The sequence below is a fragment of the Varanus komodoensis genome, unplaced genomic scaffold, assembly GCF_004798865.1.
Source record: "Varanus komodoensis strain SLA01 unplaced genomic scaffold, ASM479886v1 scaffold32, whole genome shotgun sequence".
Classification (NCBI taxonomy): domain Eukaryota; kingdom Metazoa; phylum Chordata; class Lepidosauria; order Squamata; family Varanidae; genus Varanus; species Varanus komodoensis.
In genome coordinates, this window is record NW_025335798.1 from 24,832,494 (window position 1) to 24,843,717 (window position 11,224).

Sequence of the window (11,224 nt, forward strand, 5' to 3'; positions counted from 1 at the left end):
GTGCAGCATAGCGTTCACTATCCTGACAACTTATCCAGAAGGACACCATGGTCAATGGTATCCTAAGCCATGGAGAGTTCCAAGCGGATCTAGAGCAGTGGTGGCGAACCTATGGCACGCGTGCCGCAGTGGGCACACAGAGCCATCTCTGTCAGCACGCGAGCCGAGTTGCCCCAGCATCGCCCCAGTAGCTGAGCACCAGATAACAGCGCACACAGGGGCTATGTGCATGCTTGGAAAGGAGTAGCGGCGCCAGGTGATGACGTCATGAGCAGCAACTCATCCGAGCTTTCGCATGGCTGGTCAGTGCGCTGCCAAGGATATATATATTTGCTTGGACTGGCTGTGAGTTTTAATACATGCATTTTTATTAACACAAGATTTTAGCTTTGAGTTTTCTCATGAAAAATTGAAATTGAATATCTAAGATTTAGCAAAGAGGTGTTCTAATTAAGAGATTCTTAATAATGTTGTGCTGTGCCCTGGCAGATTTGAATCTGCAGTGTTGGCACTTTGCGATAAATAAGTGGGTTTTGGGTTGCAGTTTGGGCACTTGGTCTCTAAAAGGTGCACCATCACTGATCTAGAGGGTTCCACTCTCCTGTCCTGCTCTGAGCAAAGGTCACCCAACAGGATGGCCAAGTTTGTTTCTGTTCCAAAATCAGGCCTGAAGCTTGTCTCAAATTGCTCTAGATAATCTTTTTTTCATTTAATAGAGTCTGTAATTGACTGGCAACCATCTTTTCAAGCACCTTGCCTAGGAAGCAGACACTGGCTACTGGCTACCATCCAGTCTAAGGTCAGCATTTTTCAGAAGTGGCCTAATTACCACCTTTAAAAAAAAACAAAAAACTGTCAATCATTTTATTTATTTATTTATTTAAAACTTTTGTATGCTGTCACTGCATCCCTTGGCATCTCCGGATGGCTCACAATATATGCAATTAAAAACAATAAAATAATCTTTATAAATAACAAATTCAATAAAAGATTATATAAAAACAAAAAACCGAAAACAAAAAGAGCTACTGTTAACGATAAAATATTAGTTTTTAAAATAGTGGTTAAATAAAAAGGTTTTAACCTGGCGCTGAAAATAATATAAACTCAGCGCCAGGCGCACCTCTCCAGGGAGTGCATTCCATAATCTGGGTGCCACCACAGAGAAGGTCCTACTCTGGGTAGTTGTTCTTTTTATCTTCTTTAAAAAGGGCTCCTGGAGCAGAGCCTCTCCCGCAGATCTTAAGGGGCATGAGGGCATGTAAGGGAAAAGGAGCTCCTTCAGGCATCCTGGTCCCAAGCCGTTCAGAGCTTTATAGCTTAAAACCAGCACCTTGAATTGGGGCCGGACTTCAACTTCAATCATCACTCCATCTCTCAAGGAATTTGCATCCTCTTGGGCCCAGCCTAATGACCCCTCCCCCCTTTAGATATAAGAAGCCACGAAGGGCAATGGTGAAACGAACAAGGAGTTCACCAGGCTTGGCCAAGTGTCTTGTCCACATCTCAGGCCTCAGCAACTGAACTGCATCCTATAAAACTGGACCAGATGGTGCTCAGAGCAACTCTGCTAACAGACCTGCATCAATTTTTGAGACAGCTAAGGGCAGTCACACTGAAGTAAAATAAAGGTGTTTGCTTTGCATCAGAGGACAGTGTGGCCTTCCAGATGTTTTGTCCCACAGCTCCCATCATCCATGGCTAGGCATGGAAGTCAAACACAGCTGGAGAATCACCCCAGTTTTGTGTGCCTGTACCCCATCCAGCCCACTTTGGGGCCACTTTCATCCCTCACACCATACATGATATAATCCAGCATTCACGGTAGTGGACCCTCCTTGATGACTGTCCAAAATAAATTGCTTTGATTAGCTAACAGATAAATCATATGAACGGGCAGAACTTGTACACATTCTTCATTGCGGAAAGAGCCCACAGCTGCACTTCATAGCAGCTGTTTCTCTTTGTCCTTTCTCATTCCTTTCTCCTTTCCTGGAGGAAAAAGAAGGTGTAGGGATTGCCATCATAAGACTAGAGAAGAAGCTATGTCTTATATATTAAAAATAGCATAAATAGCCATTTCCCTATAGTATAAATGTTTGCACGGCATTGACTTCCAATTACAAAACATATTGCTTCACCAGAGGATAATAGCATACAGAAGCTTTAATTATTCTGACCAACATCTGCATAGTAGTAGTTTTATGCATTTGTGGGGGGCTTAATTTAGCAAAAATATCTCCAGCGTCACAATAGCATTTTTATATCTTATATTGGAAGCAAACCTTGCAGAAGGCATGAAAAATCTTTTGTCTCTTTCTAACTCATATTTTATGAAGTTGCACCAGAAACAATTGTCCTATCTCCTAATTATGGTGTTTCCAATATTATCTGCTCAGCCACACATGGAATGCTTAGACACATACGTAGCTTGCATTTAATAACTTGTGAGGCTGGCCATTTTCATACAATAATTATAAATACACATAGTTATAAGTGAACATGTATTAACAGATGCATGTCTAAAATATATTTAAAATGAAACATGCCTTAACTGACTGCCCAGTTTTTATTTGTGTAGGGCTATTTACTTTGCTTCCTAGAGATAAGAAACTTTAGCAAAATTTGGTGTTTGAGTCTAAGAAGCAGGAACCAAACATGCTTTACCCTTCACTCCATCAGCCTCATTCTAGTCATATCAGAGATGCTATCATGAGGCCACAGAGAAACTGGAAGGCCCAAGAGGTTTAGCATCTTGCTTGTGCCCTTAAGGCAGTGATAGAAAAAGATGTCCAAGCAACTGTTGAATGGGGCCTGGCAGGTAGCATTTAATTTCTTGTGTCTCTGAAGACAAAAACTATTCTTGCTAAGCAGGCATTTCTCAAAACCACAAATGCACATGGGAAAGAAACCTGTAAGAAATGTTAATTTCAGGGGGGATGTGTATCCCTCCCCCATCACTAAAAATGCATGTTCCACCCCAAACTGCAGCTGCTTGAGAATTAAATGCAATGGCAGCCTTTTAAAACCACAAATGGTGATTACCCCCATCCAGGGCCAGTTGCCCTCGTTCATGTATTTTCCCAGGTGAGTTTAACCATATATTAGATTAGCAATGCATTAGATGAGGTTTCATTAGCTTCCATAGGATTTGCAATAAGAATGCTAAAGATATTTTGGTGATCCAGTATAGTTTTGAAGGCCACGCAAGCAACCCCTTCATCGCCATGGAGGTTCCTTACAGTAGTGTGCATGACATCTGTGTAGTGAATGCAAATAGCTCTTGCCCCTATATAATAAACTTTTAAAGTACTCACTCTGAGGCTTCTGGGATATGGAACTCGCTTTCTTAATTGCATAACTTATATGTGCTTCGAAGCAGGCACAAACTCTCTAATACCCATAGAGACTGTAAGATGAAGAAAGCTGCAAAGAGAAAGCTCCAGACACTTGTTAAACATGTATTTTTCCCCAAGAAGGCTAAAGCAAGATTTATATTTTTCAGGGTGAGGCGCTTAATTGCCCAGTGCTGACCTGCTAGCAACTAAGCTGGAAGAGACAATTTCGCCTAAAGCCAAAGGACCTTCTTGCCACAGTCTTCAGCCTGCTGGGTGATCGGGCAATTAATGCCTGCCTGAAATTTTGTACTTTTCTTCCTGTTAAAGCAGTCCAGTGGTTTGTGAGTTCCTCTCTTTCCCAAAGCAGTCAACTTTTCATTTTGTTCTTCTTTCCTTTTTATATGGTTCCAAACAATTGCCTGTCACTCCTTAAATACTTGGGGCTTTGTAGACATTTTGGTTTGGCATTCATTATTAAATTCTCTGGTGTATATTTTCCATTCTGGCTTTTCTGAACTGTTGGCAATACACACGCGCACATATATAAGTTAACCGAAAATCCAGAAGTGTGGTTTTGCGTAAGTAGTACATGACATCCTTGGGCAGCTTCTAGAGGTTAATTGTGTCATGTACAGGTTGCCTCCCTCTTTCCCTCTCCTTGTCAAACTCAAGATGAAATTTAGAAGCCTGCCTCTTTATTGAGATTGGTCTGGTTCAGAACACTATAAATCAGAGAAGCTTCCACTAGAGTGGTGGCGGAAGCATCTGCCCACGTGAAGAGCTGAACCCAAACTGAAGCCTCCCCTCTCCTCTTTCAGTAAATCTTTTGTCCACCATCAAGGTAGTTGCTGCTGCTTGAGGGTTAGGGAGTGGGGATGCCTGAGACCTCCTGACTGGGCAGCTTATTTCTCCTGCCATTGCCTGGCAGGTCAAAGAGCTCTTCCTGCAGCTGCTCCCCTCCCACCCTGAAAAACCTTCCACCTTCTCTGAGGCAGGTGGATTCTCATGCTATGAACAAGAAGTTTCTCTAGGTAACCTTGAATCTGTCAACTCTTCCAGCCAGCCCTGGCTCTACCACCACCCCGTCCTCCTCAGAATCAGAAAAATCTGACTAGCCTGCAAGGTGTGAGAGATGGTTCCCCACTCTACACATGGCCCCAAAGGAGGGGCCGTTTTAAGCATGTTCTGCTTCAGCTGGCATTCTGCTCAGCCTTGAGCAGCTAGGCTTGGGAACTCCCATCTCTCCCTCAGTCTTGGCATAATCGTAGGGCACTTCGAAATGTTTAATGGTGGCCCTCAGTGATGCTACAGAGCTATCACTTAAATTCCCCCTGCAATGCTACACTGGGAGAACTGGTGAAAATAAAGCCATGGCTGCAGGCTGCGGAGTACATCTCACATGGCCTGGAGCAGCCTGTACTGCCACCATACCAAGTAAGCACACTGGGGTGCCCATTGACATCAGAGAGATCCTACCAGAAGAAACTGGGCTGAAGGTGTCTCCATATCTGGAGCTGACCAAAACTGTCCTTTGCACAATAGGACACATGGCCATGGTAAGTCCATTCCGTGGACTTAGGACCCAGTCCAAGCACTGGACAGCCATGTTTCAATTTAGACTTGTATGGAGTAGGACAGCACAAGCTCTAGAGTCTGAAATGCAGAACATAACATTCTGTTGAGTAGGCAAGTCCACAAGATGAGGCTTCTACTAGCAATATCAGGCTTCATCAAGCTAGAATCCCCATTCAGTCTTCCAGTCACAGCCCAGGATGTTTTTAACCTCTATCCATTTCTCTTCCTGAAGGGCCGTCCAACTCATTGAGCCTAACACCATCCCAAGAGTTTACTCAGCAAGCAAGGGACCAAATTAGCACTATGAAACACCTAGTTCCTGTCACATGTTACAAATTGCATGGGTTCCCTTCTCCCATTCACTGCAGTAAAAATCTGCAGTGAATGGAAGATCAACCTGCAGATTTGTACTGATGTGGACGTGTGTTGAGTGAAATGTCTGTGTGTCATCTGACATTAATCTGTAACTCCACAGTGATGATGGAAATGTGGTCTCTGGGAGTAGAGGACTTGTAGAGGATTCTAGGCTTATGGACAGATCAAGTAAATGCCATTGTCATGGGAACCCATGTTGCACAGTTTTATGCACAGATAATTTTCATGGAATTTAGTACTTTCATGTTATGAAGAGTCTTTCAAGAGGGGTTCTTCCAGTCTCACCAAGCTCCAGTCTCACCAAGCTCCTTCTCTGTCCACTCTAGCAATCCACAAAAAGGCTAATGCTATATTGGACTGCATTAATAGAAATATAGCTTCCAAATTATGTGAGGTACTGGTTCCCCTCTATTCAGCACTAGTTAGGCCACCAATAGAGGACTGTGTCTATTTCTGAGCACCTCAGTTTTAAAAAGATGTGGACAAGCTGGAATGGATACAGAAGAAAGCAACGAGGATGATTCAGGGACTGGAAACAAAGTCCTATGAAGAGACATTAAAAGCGCTGGGCATGCTTGGCCTTGGGAAGAGAAAAACAAGGCGAGATATGATAGCACTTTACAAGTATTGAAAGACTATAACACTGAAGAGGGCCAGCATCTCTTCTCAAGCATCCCAAGGTGCAGGACATGGAGCAATGGGCTTGAGTTACAGGAAGCCAGATTCCAACTAGATATCAGGAAAAATATCCTGACTGTACAGCAGTGGAGCCAATTGCCTAGGGAAGTTATGAGCTCTCCCACACTGGATACAATCAAGAGGCAGTTGGACAGCCATCTGAGAAGGTGGTTTAACTCAGAGTCCTGCACTGAGCGGAGGGCTGGACCTGATGGACTTATGGGCCCCTTCCAACTCTACTATTCTATGATTCACCAGGTCTGCTACCCCTCTAAGTGCCAGTAGAATCCACTTAAGGCAGTGTGGTGCCCCTTTAAAGCCAAGGAAAATAGTGTACGTGCCCTAAATGGAACTCACATGGCATTGTCTGACTTTCAAGGACAAGACTGAGAGCTGGGACTGCAGCATAGTCACAGTTGGGCCACAGGGATTTGCCAGGCGTGCCTTTGCTAGCCCTTATTACTACAGAGGTGGAAGACCTACCCTCTATTACCTGCCCTGGCAGTGGCATTTCAGCATTACTGGGTAGGCATTTTGGTATACATGTGAGATGTCACAATGTGAGGTATGGATGGCTCAGGTCTGTCTCTGCAGACAAATTCTACCCTTAAATCGAAGTGGTGGCAGGGCTCAGAAAAGGTGGCTTCAGGTGGGGCATGCATGCTGGTGGTAAGTCTTGGGACTAGGTTGCCCGGCAAGCGGCCTTCCGCCTACTACAACCCACAGATTTCCATCTTGTAGCAAACTCAGAAGCAGGCCTTCTCTGTGGTGGCACCATGTCATGTGTTCAGTGCCAATTAAAGACTCATTCTTTACCCAGGCCTGCCCTAAGTGAATGTGAGATCTGCTTGGTTTGTAATTATGCTTATAGTTATGGTTCTAATGTTTTATTGTGTATTTTGGTTGAATTTCACTGTGTTACACAATGTATTTAATCTATTTAAATCTCCTTCAAAACTGCTTTGAGATATATTTTGCATGTGGTAAGCAGTATACCAATAGCTTTAACCACAGTAACAACAACAACTCCACCCACTGCCTCCAAACTTAATAAATGTACTCTTCTATCTGGGTTGTGCATCATAGCTCAATAGTTATACCATGTTATTAAAACATCCCAAATAACAGGGCATAACAAAGCAGTGGAAAGTAATTAAGAAGTTCTATAATGTTTATTTAGTGACAAAGAACATCTACAGCTAGGTAAGCTGTCAGCAACATGAACAGCTGGTATACTGTGCTCCATCTACTAAGGCAAGAGCTAGCTCAAATCTCCATCTTTTGGTGCAGCAGAGAATTCTAGCTCACGTACAGCCCAACAAGTGCCACGAGCTACGCTCTTGCAGCACTGGTGCCACCCTGGTCAACCCTCTAAGTGGGCGAATATGACCCAGCTTCATTGCCACAGCTGCCATGTCTCTCCCTGCTTCTGCCCTGTTCTCTCAGCGTGATGCCCACCTGGGGACAAGATCCCAGCATTATAATGGGAGCAGCTTTCCCCCTCTATTTTGAGCCTTTCCAGTATTATGGGAATGCAAGGCCACATATACGCCCTGTGTACTAAGTAATTCCTGATATGCTTTAATTGCCTCTGTTTTGCTGCAGCTGCACACAATTGAAAGTCTTATCATACAACATGAAGGGAAAATTGTGTGTGTGTGTGTGTGTGTGTGTGTGAGAGAGAGAGAGAGAGAGAGAGAGAAGAAGCACCAGTTTAATACAGCATGGTTTTATTTATTCATACTTTGCTTTTCAATATCCTATATCAAATATTTCCTTAGCAGAAATGTGTTAAGAAACTGGCAGCTGTCTAATCGGTATCACCCTGAGCGTTTGCAGGTGCCGCACACTGGTATGTTATAACAGGGCTTTGCTGCTATTACAATGGGTGGTGCAAGATTGGCTTGAGATGCTATCGCTTGTCCTGGCTTGTTTTAAATAGAGCCTTTTAAGCATTTCATCATAAAATGCTCTATGAGGAATTGAAGCATTTATCATGTTGGACTGAAAGATTCCTTAAGCAAACATCCCCAGTTCCTGTCCCTGCTCCCTCATGTCATTATTTCCTCCCCCTCTTTCCTCGCGTAGGAGCAAGGAACAGCAAAGGCAATGCGATCGCTCACCTCGATAGGCCGCATGCTTGGCTTTAATTTGACCCACCACCACAATTACCAGCTAAATTTTCCAGCTCTGCGAGAGAGAGCGGCGTGTTCCAGTCGCCGTGCCCGGGTACCGCCCTCCAGCCCATTCCCCTCTAATGGGATATTTACAGGCAAGCGAGGGCTTGGAAAGGTGTTTCTCCTGAGCAAATAGATGGCAGGTCTAGAAGACTCTAAATGAGGTTTTCAGCCCAGCTGGTTGACCTTATAAATCCTGTCAGCCAAATGGTCGCCAGTGTAAATAACAATCATTTTTCTTGGTGTCAGAACATGGTAAGTTTAGACTGATCTAAGCACTGCTGCATATGCTCGTTCCCCCTGAGCCCAGGACCTCACGGGCTGCTTCGGCTCACAGTCTGAAGGAACTTACCTCATCTGTTTTACATTTCCTTTGTAGCTGGCTCTTGAGGCTAATGGAGAGCTTTTGGGCAGCCCTGCGAACAGTACCGACTGAGTGATGAAAATCCCGGTGGAATTCAGACTTCCTCAATACTTATATATGTCTGTAGGGCAATTGCAAGTTAATAATCTTTTCCTGAAACCACTTTATAGTTAACGTGTGTGTGTTTTTCCCCCTTTCCTAGCATTCTTCCCCCTTTCCCAGAGGAAATTTCCCAAACCTTATTGCAACAAATGTATACCATTGCAAATGGTCAAGAAATAGGGGGAAGAGTGCTTTTGGGCAATGGACTCTCTCCACTTCATTAAAATGAAGAAGAACAAAGACATTTCCTATGAATATTTTAACAGGTGCATTTTAATAAAAGTCATATGTGGAGAAGACAGTAATTAGAAAAGGAAATATTTTAATGACGGCCTGTTATTTAGTCATGTGGAAACACGAACAGCTGGAGCTTGCTAAGAATAATGGTTTTGGGGACCTTAATGGCAATATTAGTTGTGGAGAGGTTGCTGCTGCCTGCAAGCAGGCGTTCCCCCATATAAAACCCAGCCAAGAGTCTGGTGCTCAGCTGCATCATGTTAATTTTTGAAGTGCTGGCGCTCATCCTGACAGACCGTCTCGGAAATGCACGCAGCTGTGCTTCTCCCTGTTGACAAACTACTCATGAGCACAGAGCTCTGGTGACAAGGCGCCTGCTCGGGGATCACCAAAGGCAGGAAATGCATAGCCCGAAGAGGGGATGCTGTTGCACAAGCTGCGCACAATCTAAGCTGTACGTGTAAACCAGCTTGCCTTCCTGTGTCATCTGAATGTGCTCATCTTTTTGTATAAATCTGGCTGCATAGCTTGCCATGGCTCCTACATGTGAGAGAGATTTGCTTGGGTAAATGTTGATGTACGTGTGGAGGGGGGGACTTTTAATATCCGAAACAGAACACAATGAATGGCTCACATGTTTGCCTTATGGATTAGCAAAACCCTCACTACAGTTTTGTAAACTCTTTCCTTTAGTGTGTATGTGTGTGCATGCAGAAGCATGCGCACACATGCACCATACAGCATATGGTTCTATACATTTGATCACTACACAACCTCTGAAAGTATGTTGACTTGAGGACAAATTTAGACCCTAGATTTAACTATCTTCAGATGTCCAGTTTGTGAAGCTTGCAGCTAATAATTCTCTTCCTCCCACCCACTCTGCCATTCTGTTCTTTACAACCACGTCTACATTCTTTCAATATTATAGCAACAGCTTCAAAAGTATTTTCCTAGTTAATACAATATTCAAAACATGTACAGTTTGGTATTTAAAACTCACTTAACTTGTAGCACCATTCTGGATACAGGAATAAAATGGACCTGACTATACCATGAATCAGATCCAGGTTTAGGAATGCTTGTTGTTGTTAGTCGCGAAGTCGTGTCCGACCCATCGCGACCCCATGGACAACATTCCTCCAGGCCTTCCTGTCCTCCACCATCCCCCGGAGTCCACTCAAGCTCACACCAACTGCTTCAGTGACTCCATCTAGCCACCTCATCCTCTGCCGCCCCCTTCTTCTTTTGCCCTCTATTGTTCCCAGCATTAGGCTCTTCTCCAGGGAGTCCTTCCTTCTCATTAGGTGGCCAAAGTATTTGAGTTCCATCTTCAGGATCTGGCCTTCTAAAGACCAGTCAGGGCTGATCTCCTCTAAGACTGACTGGTTTGATCGCCTTGCAGTCCAAGGGACCCGCAGGAGTCTCCTCCAGCACAATTCAAAGGCCTCAATTCTCCGGTGCTCAGCCTTCCTTATGGTCCAGCTTTCACAGCCATACATTGTAACTGGGAAAAACAGGTCAAAACATCTGGAGTGTACCATGTTGCAGAATGATGTTGTTCATCCAGACATCATGAGTGTAAATATTTTTCATCCACCAAGTGTTGTCACTGATGGGCCAGGGAAATGTTTGCCATCATGACTTCAGGGCATGGGAGAAATTGAGCTGCGCAACAGGGAGAGAATATGAAAACTGAAGAAAAAGCTGCCATTCATAGTGGCAGGCCTGTGTTTCTGATCACAGGTAATTCTACCCTCTTGCCCACTTCAGCTGATATATGTTCACTGAATCTTGGGTGTGGAATATATCTTGATAAGGTAAAAATAGCAACATACATTTACATTTCCCTTGTTCTTAGTCACTAACACGTAAGCAAGGTATCACAGGAAGATCGGACCCTGCATTCAAGCATTCAGAATTTGAAAAATAGCACTTCAAAAATAATGTGAAGCTATTGTGAAAACTAGAGATGGAAGAATCCACCAATGTCTCTTTCCGCTACATTGAATCTTTTAAGTCTTGTGTTCTTTTTCTTCCATGAAAAACAACTTTACACATTTTGGTAAAAAACATATTAGAAACAAACCCAAATGAAATTCTTACCTCCCTGCAGTAGCCATATTCAATGGGTCCAGCTATTGGACCAGGGAAAGGACCATGATGTTCCTGCCTGTTGTATCTATGATTTTATATATGAAGAGTGAAGACATGGCAATCAGAAACCAGCTCTAACATGGCTGAACACACAGGGATTCAAGCTTAGTCTTTGAAGAGCAAAGCAATCAAAGGCCAGGGCCTGCGGGAGGAAATCTCTCAGTTCTGGTTTCCCTCTCTCCATCCCTCCCTCTTTAATTACAAGTTCTTTTTGTCCCAAA

The 11,224-nt window shown here is 43.8% G+C and overlaps 1 long non-coding RNA gene across 1 annotated transcript; it reads right to left on the reverse strand.

Moving 5' to 3' along the window:
• Positions 1–321: 321 nt before the first annotated feature.
• Positions 322–9,773, reverse strand: LOC123027297. The gene is made up of 3 exons (XR_006415486.1): positions 9,760–9,773; positions 7,296–7,298; positions 322–460 (listed from the first exon to the last, which is right to left on the reverse strand). It is a non-coding gene; the product is annotated as an uncharacterized LOC123027297 (long non-coding RNA).
• Between the last annotated feature and the right edge of the window lie 1,451 nt (positions 9,774–11,224).